The sequence below is a fragment of the Pempheris klunzingeri genome, chromosome 2 (assembly GCF_042242105.1).
Source record: "Pempheris klunzingeri isolate RE-2024b chromosome 2, fPemKlu1.hap1, whole genome shotgun sequence".
Taxonomy (NCBI): domain Eukaryota; kingdom Metazoa; phylum Chordata; class Actinopteri; order Acropomatiformes; family Pempheridae; genus Pempheris; species Pempheris klunzingeri.
This window is the reverse complement of record NC_092013.1, coordinates 20653496-20671801: the sequence shown is the minus strand read 5'-3', so window position 1 is coordinate 20671801 and position 18306 is coordinate 20653496.

Genomic DNA, 18306 nt, shown 5'->3' with positions numbered 1-18306 from the left:
CTTAAAACCCTTTTACTGTAGTTGTGTGCTCTCATGGATACGTTTATAACCTTCTCTCCAATTCATTCCTTATGGAGGAGCTCAGTTTTATTTGCGACCACTCAAAAATGCATAATTACCGCAGGTTATGGATTCACAGTCTGATATAGCTGCCCAGATGGAAATCTGTTAAAACTGTGAAAGCAATTGTGAAAATAATCGTCATTACACAGAAAATAAGTGCATCAATTATGAAAATACAAATAAAACCAAGTAACATGACTGAGTTTGTTCCAACCCTGCTTACCCCAAGGTTGTCCTGGCATAAGGAAGAGTAAATCACAGATCTAGAGTGAGTTGATAGAAAGGGATAATACTTTAATCTCAGCAAAGTTAAAGGGCACATTGAAGAAAGAAAAGGATTACGGACTTCTCTGACTGCTGACTTCATGACTATGTTGTTGTTCTGGTGGGAGAAGACAGGAGAAACTTCTCGGACCAGAGCAGATAAGCAAGTGCAAGATGATTTAGGTTAATGGTGTATGTTATGTTACATCAGCCTTCAAAATGTATTCTCTTTTTTTTTTTTCAAAAGAAAACAAAACAAAAATCAAGACATGAATAAAAGATTGAAATATTTCTGATTTTTTGATATCATGATTATTTATGATAAATGATAAATAAAGATATTACATCCTAAATAAAACATTTAACTTTTGTTTTGGTAAATGCTGCTTTGGAATAATTTGGCTTAATATAGAAGCCCTCAATAGTGTCTATTTAACAACGTCTTCAGCATTTATGGGCTTTAAGTAATCGCTGACCTCTGCTGGTGCCCTGTGGGACTTGCTAAAAACTACAAATCTTCTCTTAAACAATTCTCCAGTCTGCGGTTCAACACTCGCCTTTCCCTTCATCTGCCTGAGCTACAGTGACCTCTCACTTACATAAACATCACTGCAACATTTTCTCAGCTAAGCAGGGGTCCAACAAGAATATCTTAAGCAGTATAATAATTACATTGCTTTAAGACTTGCCTTTTTCCTAGATTTTGCTTAAGAAGGACTGTTTTTGATTTAATTTGCCACTGGAGAACGTTTTCCACTGAAAGTAAGACACAAGACACAAAATGTGTAATAAACTAAGTTGTGTACAAAACAAGTTATTTGAGAATGATTACAGTCGTGGCTTTAGTGGGAATTTGAATACTCTGCCTCTTTCTGAGGCATCTAAGAACTAGTTTTGATGACAGGTAGAAAACCTCACCTTATCTTTAAAGCTTCAGTGGGTAAAAGGGACTTTTAAACTCTTCATACTCTGATATGCAGTGTTTGATAAACAGAAGAAGAATAAGGTGCAGTAACTGCAGGCCAGATGCAATTACACTGGGATACCACTAGATGGCAACCCTTGACTGACTCCCCCAATTATTAATCATGGTGGAAGAGTGTTAATTAGGAATCCCTTTTGATTACTAAACAAATGATTACCCTAATCATTAGGTAATATCAGCATGGCAATGGCAGTTAATATTATGATTTATTTCAATTGAAGTGTAAGGTTTTTCTCATGGCTGTATTGTTGGCACAAAAGTAGCTTAATTTCAAATTATGTACTGTTATTAAAAAATACATTTCAGAATAAAAGTCCCTCAGACAAAGGCTCTTATCCAAGTTGTGCTGCCTAGTGATATTAGATATTTTAGATTTACACTGATCTTCTTCAAATGTTCCAAATCATGCATCTACAGACTTATCATGTCTGAGCTCTGACTGTCACACATCATTATTTTTATTGAGTTAATGTTTGTCATTTTTTCTACTAGTCGTGCAGTTGTAATGTGCTTTAAAACCAAATGCACATGACTTTATGCTACAAAACACAATAAAGGGACAATATCACTCCTTTCCTCTAGAATAACCATGAACTTTATGTGGGTTAGATGTTTTCTTTAAGTAAGGTGATGATGGTGAAAAACAAATATACAACTACGGCACGTGAGTGCTAGCTTAATTATAGATCTATATGACTGAACGATGGTCGTGGTCTTTACGTTGTTCGTTGCCATCATCTAAGTATCCTTGAAACTAAACAGAAATAAAGTCATGTGACTGATCTTGGGAGGCTTGGCTCACACGTGACCGCGCCTCTTGTGCTCCCATTCTGAGCTACAGTTGATGGTGACAGTCATGACTCGGTCTTATAGCTTCACTAGCTTACAATTTACGATATACTCTGACCTCACTCACATGTAGCCACGGCCTGTAGCTTGGATGACTAGTGCTATCAGCATCATGACGAACAGACTCACCCAGCAGCTGAGAGCAGAACAGCACAACCCATCGATATAGGGGATGCCACGTTCACTCTGTAAAGCTGTGTACAGGGAGCCCTCCATGTTGCTGTCCAACAAATTTGTGAAAGAGGAACCCCTTTTAGTAAGTGTTTAAGGACTTTGCCACACTTCTGGTGGGGAGGGCTACCACATTACCAGCGACTGAGAGGTTCTACCTAGAAAACGCCTCAAAGATTGTGTCAACAATCTAATGGGATAAACACTGTTTAGACACAGGGAGCCCCATCTTTTTAATAATTGAAACAGATAAATAACAGAGAGTGTGAGTACCTCAGAGAGTGAGTGTGTGCAATATAAGCTTTTAGTACCCTCACTGGACACAAAGTAAGCAGGCCTACTTCCCCCTGTGGTAGCGCCAGACTGAAATGAGCTGATCTCAACCATTTGTTTTACCATCTGAGGGTGTACCATTTTCATTTGACCAGAGAGACAAATCCCAGCTGTCTATCTCAAACAATCCTCACTTACTGACAGAGCATGTAACTCACTCACTCTCTCGGCAGAACATATAGCCAAGAGGAACGCTGCGTTATGAGACAGAAACTTGAGGTTGGACTACTGTATTGGTTCATAAGAGGCTTGAGTCAGGCACCAAAGGGATATCCCACAGTGGAACCATGAGACCCTTGCCCACTGCCTCATGGAAGAGAGATATAGAGTACATCTTAATGGTGCTAGTCAACCTTTTATGAGTGACTCAGGAATCTGAGAAATCAGAGACTAGATCATCCTGTTTATTGTGATAACATGCAGGGGACATCTTCCACTTGTGGTCATAGTTAAAATGAGTGGAGGGAGCCTTGGCTTTGCCTGTGGTCCCCAGGACAGCACCATTTAACCCATGAGAGAGGGACTGAGCAGGGGCCAAGCCCAGAGCTTCAAAACAGTTGGTTTAGAGCGCCATATCTGATGCTCAGCCCGGCAGAGAAAGTCCACTGAGAGTTATTAACAGCACCTCCCAATGGCACAGGGTGATCCGGTTGGTTATCTGGGAAATCAGAGGAAATGGAGGGAAAGTCTTCAACAATTCCCCCCTGCCACTTTTGCTTATCCAAACCCTGCCTGGCCCTTCAGGGAGAACCACATCCTACTATGGGTTGTCTCTGTAAGTTGTCTCAATAAGAGGGCTATCAATTCTGTATGAAGCCTCTCCTCTCCCAGGAAGACCAGTCCTGGACAGGAGGACTGCTCACACAGTAGGACACAGTAGAGGTACCGTCTGTTTGGAGGCAAAAACACCCTGTCTCGAAGTTTCATGTGTCTGTCCCACCTCGGATTGAGGTTGAAGGCGTTCACCTCTGCAGCAGCTGAAGCCCAAAAAAAATAACAGGCACTGTGGCTGAAATCATGCCCAACAGTCTCTGAAGCTGGATCATCTTCAACTATCTGCCAAGACGAAAGCAATCCGGTAGGGCCTGCTTTCCTTGGCTTGACGTTGCTTTCCTTGACATTCACCTAGAAATCCAAGGACTGTATGTATGAGCTCACTTTCCGTGCGTCCTCTCTGCCTTGGCAAAACGATGGAGCACAAATAAGCAGGGCATCCAACTATGAGGAATTTTAACGCTGACATCTGCAGAGGAGAAAAGGCCGCCCCCAACTCCATGGTCAGCACCCACCCTCAGTTTTTCTTGGAAAGCAAACCAAAGAAAAGGTCTGGGGTCTGGACAGATGGACATGTAGATCTTGTATGTCTATAGGAGTAAGCCACTCCACCTTTTCTATCAATTCTAAAATCTGACCTTTATCTTGCAGTATCTATATGAAGGTGGAATAAAAGCAAGCAAGCTGTTCATTGGGATGAGCTTCCATAATCCCACCCTTCTGCAGATGAGTTAAAACCTCCTCAGCCAAGACCTTAGCCTGGACTGAGTCCCTGACCCATAGTGATACAGACCCCAGAGACAGGGGAGGGGGGCACCACAGAAACTGATTTCTGTACCCTTTTGATACTATAGCCAGTACCCACGGGTCCGACACGCTTTCTTCACAGCTGTCCAGGCACAGCTGGGAATGAGCTTTGCCGAGAGTCCCCCTGAGGCCTGAACTGGAACACTGAGCACCACAATTTTTGCTGCACTTGTCACCTTGAAGATGATGTCTGTTGCTGAGGGCTCACTGTCACCCGTGTTGCTCAAGTTGTTCGCCACCTCAAATTGTGATGATCTGAGCTGTTCTCCCAGCAGCGCCACCATCATCATCATCATCATCATCATCATCATCATCAAGTGCTCATCGCTTCTAGGAGTATCATTTCAGTCATTAAACCAGAGGAGGAACCTTTTGAGTATCCTGGCCCCTACATAGTTCTTGTAGCAGAACACTGGGCGTCACCTCTACCCACTGTTGTGCATTAACAAATGGTAAAGTTCAATTTGGCTATCAGAAATAATTAATAATTATCAAAGATAATTAATAATTATTAAAATGAATGGAACTTTGAATAAAGTTATAGAATAAAAGAGGAAAAGATAGCCATTTTAATTGATTTAGTCTCATAAAAATACTAAACTATCAATTTGGAATTATGTTTTATAATTAATTTAATAATTACTACCAAAATTACCACATTGATAGCTAGCTAGCTAGATTTTGGAGTTCTTGACAGTGTAGAGGTTGGCAGTATTCACCCTTGTACAACATTAAAGAAGACAGCAGGTATTAAAACATTTATTAAAACAGAACAAAAGCAAGCAAACAATCTAACTAAGTCTCTATGAATAAACTAACAAATAATAGGAAGAGGGTTTGTGTGTGTGTGTGTGTGTGTGTGTGTGTGTGTGTGTGTGTGTGTGTGTGTGTGTGTGTGTGTGTGTGTGTTAAGGCTGAGGAATGTGAGATGGGCCCACAAAGGTGGGGGAGAGCCCAAATGGTGATGGCCAGCCCCCCTGGGGTGTGGGGCTGAGGAGACAAAGGAAGCTAAGTGCTGTTAGCTTAGCTTTGTCCCTCAGTGGCCTGTTGAAAACTGTGTGTGTGAGATAAAGGCGCTAGGTTAAGAAAAGGTGGTTAGTTGTGTGTAGACTCTGTATCTGTGTGGACAAACTAACATCAACTAAACTTAATGGCTGCACAGTAATCTACAACACATCACAATAATCAAACTCAATGAACATTAAAGCAAGTCAATACATTAACAGGGGTAATCCATGTATGCAGTAATGCTATGCTAATTATACCCAGTTAGAGTTTGTTACCAGTCCTTAAAGGGGAGAAGAAGAGTCCTTGAGGATGCTGCTTTCTCAACTTGTTGCTGGAGGAAAGGGTTTTGGCTGTGTCCTTGCTGTGGTTACAGGCTGGAGGAGTCCGGTCGCTCCTTGGTTCTGGCTAGTTAGCAGCTTGAAGCTAACTTGCTGGTGTGTTCCTGTTGTTGGTTATCAGCTAGCAGACTCCGGGTCGTACCTGCTGGCGCTGATCTCTTACTTCAGGCAGGACCTTGTGTCGCTACCATGAAGGAGGTGGCTGCTCCTGTACAGGCCACACTGAGACAGAGCGTAGCTGAGCTTAGCTCCTCTCCTCTTCAGGGGAGAGGTCCGGGGAAGAGAGAGACAGTTCAGTGGGGGTGAACTGGTTTTGTTGGCCTGAGGTCGTAAAATCATGTGCCCACACTGGCCAATGGTGACTGTGGAGTTGGGTGTGGGGGTGATTTCACACCTATCTGTGAATCTGGGGGACACTGGGGAATGGAGTCCAATAGTTCCACAGACAAAGAAACATGCGGTCTTCACCATGTGCTATTCACCATGTCAAGCACAACACCACTCTCTCAGACAGACTGCATATGGCAGCAAGGATTTGCAACTGCATGTCACCCTGCTGACCCCGGTCTCCCTGAGCACCAGCTGGGCTCAGTGAAGTCTGGGGAGCACGTTTTTTACCTAGGCCCAGCCTCCGCCGATGGTCAGGACTGTGCTTATGTATGTGCTTTCGAGAGCGTTTCCTGGAGGCGTGATCCCCCTCATTTAGCTGGGTGGCGAACAGACTGCTCCACCTGCCTGGCTCTTTGACTGCGTTCCTCCACAGGCAATCCAACAGCTTGCCCCCACACAGGTTATCAATATCCTCCAAAGGGCATTTACGATGTCCATCACAGAGGCTACCCACAATCACTTACACAAAAATGACAAAATTAAATGTGATGCTAACCCACGTGAAAAGGCGCTGTAATGGCAAAACAATCAGCACTTAACAAAAATAATAATGACCAACTTAAGTCGCAACATATTTTGCATACAAGGAGAAGAAAGTAAACAATCCCACCTGCAAAATGGCAGTGCTTTTTTCCTAATGACACAGGTTATCAAACTCCACCACTCATTGCATATAAAGGCATGGAGAGGGGGGGTGGTGAGAGATACTGACTCAAAAAAAAAAGCTTACTCCTAAGTTAAACAAATGGTTCGAGACAAAGAGCACTTGCATGAAGCTGCAAGCTGCAGTGATTGACTAGCACCAGTCACAACGAATCCAGCTACCTGTAATGAAAAGACGAGGTTAGCATGACCAGTGTGACTCTCTGCTATTTAAATGCAAAATCACGAAAGGGAAAAGCCAGGGACACAAAACACCTCCACCACAGCGACAGTCGTCTGGGTGCTCTTATAGACAGAGAGCACGAGTCACATGAGTTTATTGATATGCGGTCTAGAGGATCAGAATCACAATCGGCTTTATTCACCAACCCTGTGAACACATACAGGGAATTTGACTCTGCTTTTGCCACTGCTCTCGTGTACCTACACAGAAATAGAAATAGACATACAGCAAAAGACAAAAAGACCACAAACGGAACAAAGTAATCATAAACATAAACATCTAACCGCCATGTGCAGATGTGAGCATATATACAGTATAGTATATATTTTTTAAAAACTACTGTGAATACAAAGACAATAGTGCAATAATGCAGAGTGCACAGATGCTGGAATAATAATATGGGATGATTATGTACAGATTGCTTTGTATACATGACGTTGGTGGATATGACAGGATATGAATGTCTGCAGTATGCACAGTATGCTTAGGTTTGTATTTGGCAATGCGGATGTATAAAAACTACAAAGATATAATTTATAATAAACTGGTACAGTGGATGTTTAGTGTTACAGGGTTACTGCACAGGGATTGTGCAATGATGTTTCCTGCCCGTTTCCTGACTCTGGACATGTGTAAGTTCTGCACAGAGGGCAGATTGGCACCGCCGATTTTTCTCTGCAGTCCTGACAGTCCATCGTGGTCTGTGCCTGTCCTGCTTTGTGACCGATCCAAATCAGATAGCGGTGGAAGTGCAGAGGTCAGACTGAATGATTGCAGAATAGAACTGGATCAGTAGCTCCTGCGGCAGGTTGAACTTCCTGAGCTGGCGAAGGAAATTCATCTTGTGTTTTTTGATGACAGAGGTCTACCGTATCCACTTTAGGTCATAGGAGTTTGTGGATTCCATGAATCCGAAGGCCTCAGTGGAATAGTTAGATGATGGGATCATTCAGCAAAGACCCTAGCGACAGTCTGATTGAGGTCAGAATAGATTCTAAGTTATATCAGTATTTTTATATGAGTGACAGTGTGATTCATGATGTATTTTGCACTGTTGCATTGAGCCATGTTATGTAAAACTGGCCCAACCTGTTTACCTAATAGTGTAAAACATTTGCCATGAAAATTTGATTTACCAGTGACATACACATGACACAATCACAAAGGAGGATTACAATTTAAACATCTGTCATGCAGACTTCCTCTTATGAAACCTCCTGTGCAATTATGGCACATAAATGCGTAATGTTGCTGCTGCTGCTGCTGCTGCTGCTGGTGATGATTCATTCTGAATGAATTAATTTCACTGTTGCGAACGCTCTTTAATAACCTGTCACAAACTGTGAGTCTCTCTCTCTCTTTTTCTACAGCTGATGAATCCAACATGTCCAGTTTGGGGTTTGCAGGGATGAGTGAGCTTAACCTTTCAAAACTGATATTCGTTACTGAACGCGTACTTAGCAATTTGCAACTCACCTCTAAACACAGTTTGTTGCGCGTGCTATCGTAATGCTAGGTGGAAAAGTAAAATGCGTTGTGGAAAGGGACAAATCAATCAAGGGAATGCGAGTAGGTTTCATCTTTTATACAACTGTACTCAATTAGAAATACATGACAACAAACCATGGTCATAAAAACTGCCTTTGCTCTGCTCGTTGTGGATGTAGTTTTATTGTCTGTCAGATCGTAATTATGATGTGTTTTGACAACCACTTCAGTTGCGTCAGTGGCTGGCCTCAGCGTTATACACAGTGCAGCACACAGGCTTTAGATATAACAAGTTTTGACAAAGAGTCCTCCCTCTTGATCGAGCGCCACAGAAGTCAGTGCTCTGACGAATCTCTCACCCAAGCTCTCAGACACAACATTTATTATAGCGCTGTTTCACTGAGATCCATTGTTTGATTTGTTTTCTTTGTCAAGGTCAAGCATATGCATTTCATCAGCTAAGTGAGTCGGAGTAACTCAGCAATTACGAAGCATCACACTGGCAGGATTCTCTGTCACGGCATGCATATCAGTTTCTCTGCGAGATGAAATCATTAGAGTATCCTCTCAGGTGACTATTGTTTTTCGAACAATGCTTCATTATTTAAGTCCCCACTTTAAGGTTCCAAGAGCATTTACATGAAAGGATCTCGACAGAATATCTTCCCACAGCAGACACTGTATGATAACATTGTCACTTCTCTTTGCTTTTTTTCTGCACAGCAGATAATCCATCATCTGAATGAAGCTCTTTCAGTCTCGGACTCTGTCTTTGCATTCTAATAAAAAGCCAGTGTGCTCACAAGGAATATGACATTCAGATTTATTCTCTAATTAGCAGAGATGAGTCGGGATTAAAGGCAAGCAAGGTCATGGGCCAGGGTAATGCTGTGCACTTGTGCATGCACGCCATACAACACATGAATAAATGATGGAATAAACATGCAGTACATCATCCTCAGAATAGTAATAATGAAATATTGGAGGATAAAGTCCAGCAAGATGGTTAAAGAGACTTGGTGGCATCAAGACAGTGCTTAGAGAGTTTAAAATAACTGGTTCAAGATATAAACAACTAAGTAGATAATATTCAAATTTACAACATAATCATTTGCACTCACCATATTGAGACTGATAATCATGCCCTGGCTTTCAAAGGCTTTGGCAGAGAAGTGATATTATTGAATATTTTATGATTACAACAGAAGAAATTGTGCACGTCAATTCCTCTCTCATTACCAGTCATGAACAGAAGCCATTGTGCATAGTGACAACCTGTCTGCTCCTGGAGGACATCATGTCCTCTCTGCTTTAGGATAACTGGCAGTGATCGCTGAGCAAGTATGCACTGTCTCATATTAACTGGTCACAATTAGCAGAACAATTGCCCCAAGCTGAAATCATTCCTTAAATAAAAGTGTTGAAAGTAAAAGGGCATAAACCTGGAAGTTAACATTTGACACAGCATCTTTCCTTTATTTGGGGCAAATGAGTCAGGATGAGTCATAACGGTTTTACTATATTTGGACTTGTTTGCAGCCTTAGTCCCAGGACTTCCATATTTTTCTAACGAGTCTGCATCTAAAGGCTGCAGTGTCTGTAGTTCAAGATGTCGCACAAAAAACATGCCATCTCACAACCTAAATTCTAAAAAAAAACCTAAACTTGTGTCCGTGTGTCAATTATCAGATGTTATTTTTGTCTGCCCTCTCCTGTGAGAGATGCACGGTCTCCCCTGCAGTCTTCCCGACTTCCTCCCTGCTTGGATAATCCAAACAGATGTGGACTTCCCTCAGTGCCCCCCCCCCATCAGTCCTCTGCCCCCTCTCACATCAACTAATCTCAGCCATGCCTGTGATAGCAGAGAGTACCATCTGCTCTGCGCTAGCCCTCTTTGAGATGGGCAGACCTCCACATCTGGACCCCTGCCTGCCCCTCCTCCTATTCCTCCTTTTTATCCCCTCTGTATATAGTCTCTATCACTGAGACAGAGTGCAGCAAGGATTTAACAGTCCATCCAGCTTTATAGTCTTAATATATCACTGTCGCAATCAGGGGTGGGTTTGGAGGTTAAACTAATCTAAAATCAAGTGTTTTGCTACTTTTTATATGCAGAAAGCTTCAGTAAATCTTAATGATCCTAAAGCGCAGTATAATAAATGAAATTAAGACTCTGAGTGATGAAAACTACAAAGAAATCATTTATTTAAATGACGTTTGGAGTGTGTGAACACATTTATTATTTCAGTGGTTAATTGCAGCAACAGCACATTCATGAAGTGAATATTGTGTATTGTGCTATTAAAATGAATTTCATTAAGATAATTATGACATTTTATTGAAAGCTTTCAATCACAATGTTTTGAACTTGGCTGTTCATTCATCACCTTGGGAACAGCTTAGCAAAACAGCTGTGACTCAAGGTCCAGTTACTTTTTTGTTCAGGAGCTTTTGATTGTGTCACTCATCAGAAAATTACATTTGCTCGGCTGTCATTGATGATTTTCCTCTATGATGGTCACAACTTTTATTGTGTTAAGACGGATTAAAGGCCCTGAAAACCATGAGAGCCTGTGTCTCACATAATACTTTCTGGCAAAGACAGAACAGGTTTAGTTATTTCACATTAAACTTTTCTGTATTGTGCTTTTGTCTGCGCTTCTCTTCCTGGTTTGAAGTTGGACGAAAATGGTGGGATTGTGTGCCTGTGTTTCCAGATGACGATCGCTCAAGTCAGATCAAACCACACAATATTAGCTTTGTGTTAAACTCTTGATAAATGATGTTCAAGACGATGTTTTTGTTCAAACTTTTACATTTATGCTCATCAAGTTGTGAGTATCTAATGCTGCAGAGAAAAATTAAGCAGCCAACCAGTGTCCCACACTAACAACACTTAACCTCAGAGCAATAAGAGGATCTCTGATTGGCCTGCCATTATTTCTGCACTATGGGGAAGAGGGGAAGAGTCTTGCTAATTAATCAATTGACAAGAGAGGCTCTTGCGATTTGATCGTAATGAAGTGTATAATTATCCATACATATCAACTTAACACCCTATTAATGCGCCCTGCCGGATGAGTACACATCCAGACAAGCCAACTGGGAAATCAGCTGTTTCACTCGAGTGATGTATTTGTTTGATGCATAAACTGTCAATTGATTGTCTACTGTTTGGACACTGTCAGGAATATATTGCCAGATGCCGTTGAGCCAGTTATTGATTAAGCCATTCATCTGCATCATGACCTCCATTTTATCTCCATGGCGTAAACACACAAACTGCAGAAACATGTGGACGTCCTGATGGAAGTCCTTGGCTTTATCGCCCCTCACCATCTAGCACCCTCCCTGCCACTGTGTTAATTGCTCGAGACACGATGGCGTAGTGAAGGAGAACAAACAAAGCTGACCTTTTCCAGGTGACTACACCTAACTGTGTTTTTGTGTCTCTGTCCTTTAGCCGCATTGTGCAGGAAACTTTGAAGGATGAGGACGGGTTTTTATCTTTTTATCCATCAGCGACAATTCATCCGACGGTAAGTGATTTTACAATGGTGGGCAGCCCTGTGGCAGAAGTATGGAAAATGCTATAGACTGTGTGTTTGAACACTGTCACAGCTGAGACTTTGCCTTGACATTTACGATGTTGTGAAAGGAAAGTGTAAACAGTGAGGACGTTCCACTGAGTGAAGTGCAGAGGAGAACAAATGTGGCCTGTCTTCAGTCTCTCTTTTGTTCCATTTACTTTCTCGCACTTTGTTGCTGCTTTAAACTTAATCCATCACGAACCTGTAAGTAGGCCATACGAAAGTCTATATTTATTTATAGAATACCACTAAAATAAGATGTTCTCTCTGATTTAGTCTCTTACTACCTTTTTTTAACCCCTCCATTTTTTTTTTCTCTCCATCTGTCCTAGTCAATCACACTTTGATGTATGCATGTTTTATCAACTGTTGCACATAAATTGTGAGTACAGAAGAGAAGTTTTAATTTGTCTAAAAGTTTTGGAGCCAAGGCAACAAACTAATATTTACATTTGATGATAAAATTTAAAGCTTGGTTAAACAGTGGCTTGACTTGTGTGTCTTTTTCAACGTCAGTATTCAGTACTCTACTATTAAGTGGACCCACTGAAGCAAAGAGGATAAACACTTTGCTCTACAGCATCATTTTATTATTTAGTTTGATAAGAATGGTGTGTTTTTATAGGACATTTTTACAGACTGTAATGTAGCTCTAATTGCAAGACTGTGTTAAACAGAGTATCGTCTATCAATACCTCAGTAGTTTTCCAGGATACGGGATAACTATTGTAACAAGAAAATGACAAATGGTCGGCAAAGCTGCATCCCGATGTTGCTGAACAATTATTGAATTTCACTGCTTCCTCCGCTGTTTCCTGATGCCGTTTTTTAACTGCAGGTCATAACTGTATCTGCTGTCTTAGCTGTCGTACCGGTGCTACAACTGTAGTGTTTTGCTCCGAATTTGATGAATACGGTATATATTGACCTCATTAAGCCTCGAGTGAGTCAGTGCGAGCGACGCGTAGATCCATCTCCTCCTGCCACTTGGTGCTAGCAGCTCGCGCTTACCTCATTCATCTTTAATGTGTTTGCTGTGCAGGATTAATTTCTCCAGTTCAACACACATCAATCACAGGGTGATATGACTCCCCACTGGGTGATTACAGTAAACACTTTGTTTTTGGTTAAGCACATATGTACAGAGGCTTTGTTGGCTCTCAAATATTGCCATTTGCTTGGAGTAACTTCTCAAGGTTGACAAATGCCAGCCGCAGTGTGAAATGATTCCCTAGGAGATGATTACATAAAGTAGTTGTTGAATCATATGAGCATTTTTACTTGAAATCTATCTCTCGCTTTATCTTGATGTCACAAGGACAAAAGCAGTGGTACTTTTCTGTTATACTGTAATTTATTAAATGCTCTGTCTGCAAGGAAAGGGCTGCGATATAAACTACAGCCTCTAATTATGTTATACACTGCTCAGTGGACATCGATCGTGATGTCTGACATCTATCTCTGCCAACTAAACGGACAGTAACCGGATAATAATGCTTTTTATCCCACAGTAATACAACATGAATCATTGTAAATAAATCAGATAAGGATACAGATATTTTTAACGCACATTAACTCAAACATGACCTGAACAACGGTGCGTGATAGAACAGTGCTGTTGATGAACAAGGGATGAAGTTGCATCATTTATTTCATAAAGCTTGTCCATCTTCAGACGTGTTTTTTTTTTTTTTCACGTATATAAAGGAATACAGTTTTGAAGGTAACTGACTCCGCCAGCCTGCCAGCCTGTGTTTTGGTGCAGTGGCTGAGCAGTTTGCCAGAAGCATGCATTGATGCTCATGGCTGCCCACGGCTGCCGTGTCCCCGGCTCACCTCTCACCCTCTCTCCTTTGAATGATATTTCAGTGCTGCTGCCAAAAATTGTGACCAGGCGGTGGCAAATGCACATCTTTATTCATCTATGATGCTTTCTGGCATTATCTCGGGTGCACGGGTAGGGACGAAACAGATGAAAATTCTGAAGGTGTCGTCGTGTAGAGCGTATTTTGTGTGTTAGTTGGTCAAATTTAGGGACAGTCGCTGGTTTATAGGATGGTGAGTAAAAGGTGTTAGTGGTATGTACATAGAATCAAACCAAACTGGTTAAATATATGGTCATAAATATAGAAATATATTTATATCAATGTGCATTGCTATTTCTTACACTACTGCTGGGGTGCACCAAAGTCAGCAATATCCCACTAGTGGCTTTAATGGAGCTGGATTTTAAAGGTTAAGACCCTATGAGTGAAAACACCCCAAACTTGACCACCTCTTTTTATCAACATTATGCAAAAGTCTCCACAAAATCCCCACTTCTCCGAAATGGCCACACTGCTCCTGAGTTACACAGACAGAGACGAGCATCAGGTGTAGCTCCTTTTGAACTTTGCAACCTGAACCCTCTGCTGCCCACCCCTCCCCAAACCCAAATCCCACTGTAAACCACCAGGCCATTATTCATTCAAAGCTTCCTCTCTGCAGGTTGGCTTACTTTCCTCTCTGTCCTACTCGCTTCCTGTCTTTGTAGCTCCAGGAACAGATGGTAATGAGAGGATAGATAGATAGATAGATAGATAGATAGATAGATAGATAGATAGATAGATAGATAGATAGATACATAGATACATAGATAGATAGATAGATAGATAGATAGATAGATAGATAGATAGATAGATAGTACTTTCTAATACTTGCTAATTCACAGCCACGATAAATCATATTGTTGAGTCACAGAAGCTCGACAGAAGCTGATGACCCTTCCCTGTTTAATAGCATTACATAGACTACATTATACTCCAATGATGATGTGGATGTAATGGTAGATATCTGACTCTGACCTATCACAATGTCTTTTACAGACAAATCAGGGGGAGGATGGATGTGAAAGTCACAGATTGGTTCACAGGGCCACAGCACTGTGGACAATCATTTTTTTTTTTTTCTTAAATGCCAGGTCCAGTTAGTTGATGCATGGAAAGAGATGCGAGGCAGCCACACTGAGGGCCATGCTTCCCAGCATCCCTCCCTCTCCCTGTTCCCGCCTCGGCGTCCAAGAGCTCAGGCCTCCGGCTGTGTAGCCATGACAACCAAATGAGGTAAATGGTTGCAGGAGAATCCTCATCACGACCACCACCCTCACAGGCCTCTTTTCAGCGGTGCACTAATGTAGAATGTGCAAGTCTTTCTTGCATGCTATTCCCCGTCCAGTGTAATAATTCCTGTTAGAAATCACACATATTTCCATGAGTGATTCTTTGCTCATTGTTCTCTGGTCCATGACTCTGCTGTCTTTCTAGCTAACATAGCATACCCTGAGGGGGTTGTTTGGTTTCGTCCAGTGATTCTTCGACATCAGACTCCTTCAGCAAAGCATACTATTATGTTAGACCGCCTCATGACATGACAAAGGAACATGCTGAGAAGAATGTGGAAAGTGAGTCACTGGCGTAAGGGATGAAAAAAGAAATGCAAACCTCCGTCATGCAAAGAAGTGGCTCCTCTGTGCAGCGTCTCACATAAGCTAAAGAGCTCGACACGGAACAAAAAAAAAAAGACATTGGAGGCAGCCAGGAAAAAATTATTCCTGTGCCGGGATTGCATGTCAATTCATTTTTGTCTGGCTTACTGCAGATTGTCCAAATACACACAGCTCTGAATGAAAGAGACTGTCCATGACCAAGCAAACAGGACATTTGTTATGCAAGCGGATGGTATTTGATTTTTTTTTTTTTTTTTCAAGTCTCTAATTTCTCTAACACCCTTTCCAAAAATAGTGCATCCATTTGCATACCTGCAGTGTGATCACAGCGCTGTGTGAAATAACGCACTGAGCCGTTTACAGATGAGCCTCCCTCATTTGCTGCTGTGACAAGACAAAATCTGTCACCACCAGGAAATAAGGGAAGGATTAAGAACAGTTTGCTGTAGATATCACCTTTCCGCTGTTGTCATACACTCTGCATAATTATTCATTATTTATCTGTAGACTATTTACACATTGAGAAACATATTCTTAACAAATGCAGACCAAAGGACAGAGAAAAAAGATTTTATTTTTTTATTTTTTTTTTTACCAAACATCAATATACAGCTACACATACGGTCTGTTTGACAGTGTCTGTTTGACATTTGGAAATGCATTCAGCTGCAGCAATAACGTCACACTCTTCTCTGTCACTTAATTTAGATTTGAGCCATTCTGACATTTATTTGACAAAACATAACATGGATTTTGGTATTTTAAGCAATGTCAAGACAAACTGTGCGAAAGCAGCCACCAGTCTCTCTGCTTTCCAGGGTGCGCAATGCCAGAAAATTACTTTGGAGACTGACAGTGTAAATAAACGTCATTCTGAAAGGTTGAATAGAAAAATAGACATGAATCTGAACCTCACTGTAGGTAACTCAACAGTGCATGCTCTAATTTGCTGAAATTTGTTACTTAATAAAATTAGTAAGAGAAATTAAATTGTCATGCTAACATACAGCTTCAAGCTAACAGCTAAGCTAACATAATACAAATATACATTAACTACACAGTAGTTGGAAATGATAATGATATGTATAAAAACTTTCCTTCTGATTCTTTGACTGACGTCTGCACCTTCGGGTATCAATTAAGAAGATTTTCATCAGTGCTCATCCTAATTAATCCACTTTCAAATGTTTATTTTCATTATCTGAAAAGGAGAAACTCTCTTTCTGGGCTACAAACGGTTTTATACTTTTTGCTGGTAATTTAGTTCCTAAATGTCCCCTTTATACCCTCATCCTCTCCATGTGAATTTTACTTTGTGTACTTTTATTCTGGCTATAAGCAATATCACATATAGTTCACTAATATTGACCAGTGTGTCATAAGAAATAAGAATGGCAGGCTTCAAATATAAAATTCAGTGGCATCTCCCTTTAGGACTTTATCTAATCTGATGCTAGAATTGACCTTCGCTAAGCCCCCTTGTCCTTAGGTATTGTTCCTATGCCTGTCAAGCTTTGCATTTCCACACAACACATATGCAGTTCACAGCGATAACAGTGGCAGATTCACCGTCAAAATCTGCACAAAACAAGGCTCCAGGCTTTTCATTTTTCGCTGACGATCGTGGATTTTGTCTGCTAATATGATGGCTGTCACTAGCAGCTTACATAAGTGTAGCTTGCTAGTGTAAGCTAATACAAATGCTTAACTTCCTGACTGAGCTGAGACGTCTGGCTCCAGCTGTCTTTGTAAAGGTGTATTTGGACATATTTAATGGGCATGATGGGATTAACACTACTGTGCATCTTCAGTGGGCTGCATTCCCTCAGTAACCCAGCAGTTAGAAAACTATTGGCATATGCAATTCTCATTGAAATGAATGGGCACCATCCTCTGGTCCAGTATCCGGGTCTTACATCCATGGGTGCAGAAATTTTAATTCTCCTGGCACCATTGAGAAATGGAGCCAAACTTATGGTCTGTGGGCATCGGGAGCTTTACGAATTGTCTTTACAGAACTAAAGAGAAGAAAAATGGAGAACGCTTGGAGAAAAGTGAGCCAAACCATTGAACTACATGGTAAGCCCTGAAAATATACTGTTTCTGTTACTTGGTCGATGGTACCAGGTCAGCGCTTCCTGTTTTCCACGTATCTTGGACTGCCACAACAGATAAAGTACAAGCTAGCAATAGTGGTTGGCCACTTTTTGTCAGTAATGCGAGGAAAACACTTGGTCTAAACACGCCTACTGTTTCAATCTTACACTCTGTGAAACAAGACATTTGTGCATGACATAATGCCAAAAGACGAGGCTATCACTACATGTCCCAGACATAATATCAGCATCCTCACAAGTGTTGATCCATGTACAGGACATGTGACCAAAGGAGGAGCATTTATATTGTATTTTGTTGCAGGGCTAGTTAGCCTCACATGATGGTATTAAAAATAAAAATGTAATTGAAATATCATTAGTTCTAACCCTTAAAATGCTTGGATGTCCACTACATCGCAAACAGACTTGGCCAAGCAATACAGCTGGCTTGACTTGTATAAGAGAAAAGGATTTGAGGATTAGGAATAAGCAATAAATCAATACAAACGTTACCATATCTAATTCAAGTTTGGCTGGAGTAGCTGAAGCATCAACTTCCCCAAAACAAACAAAGATCAGGACCGAGCCGCAGTCATTACTCTAAATTCTGAATCCCAGTCTGATCTCAAACAGCGGATGTGTCAGTCCTGCAGTGAGCTACTAACATGTCCTTTGCCGCTTGGTTAGGAAGTAATCTAGCTAGCCAGACATGCTAACATGTCTACATTAGGTTTCTGAAATGCTACAAAAAAGACGCCACGCTCCAAACTCATGAGATGC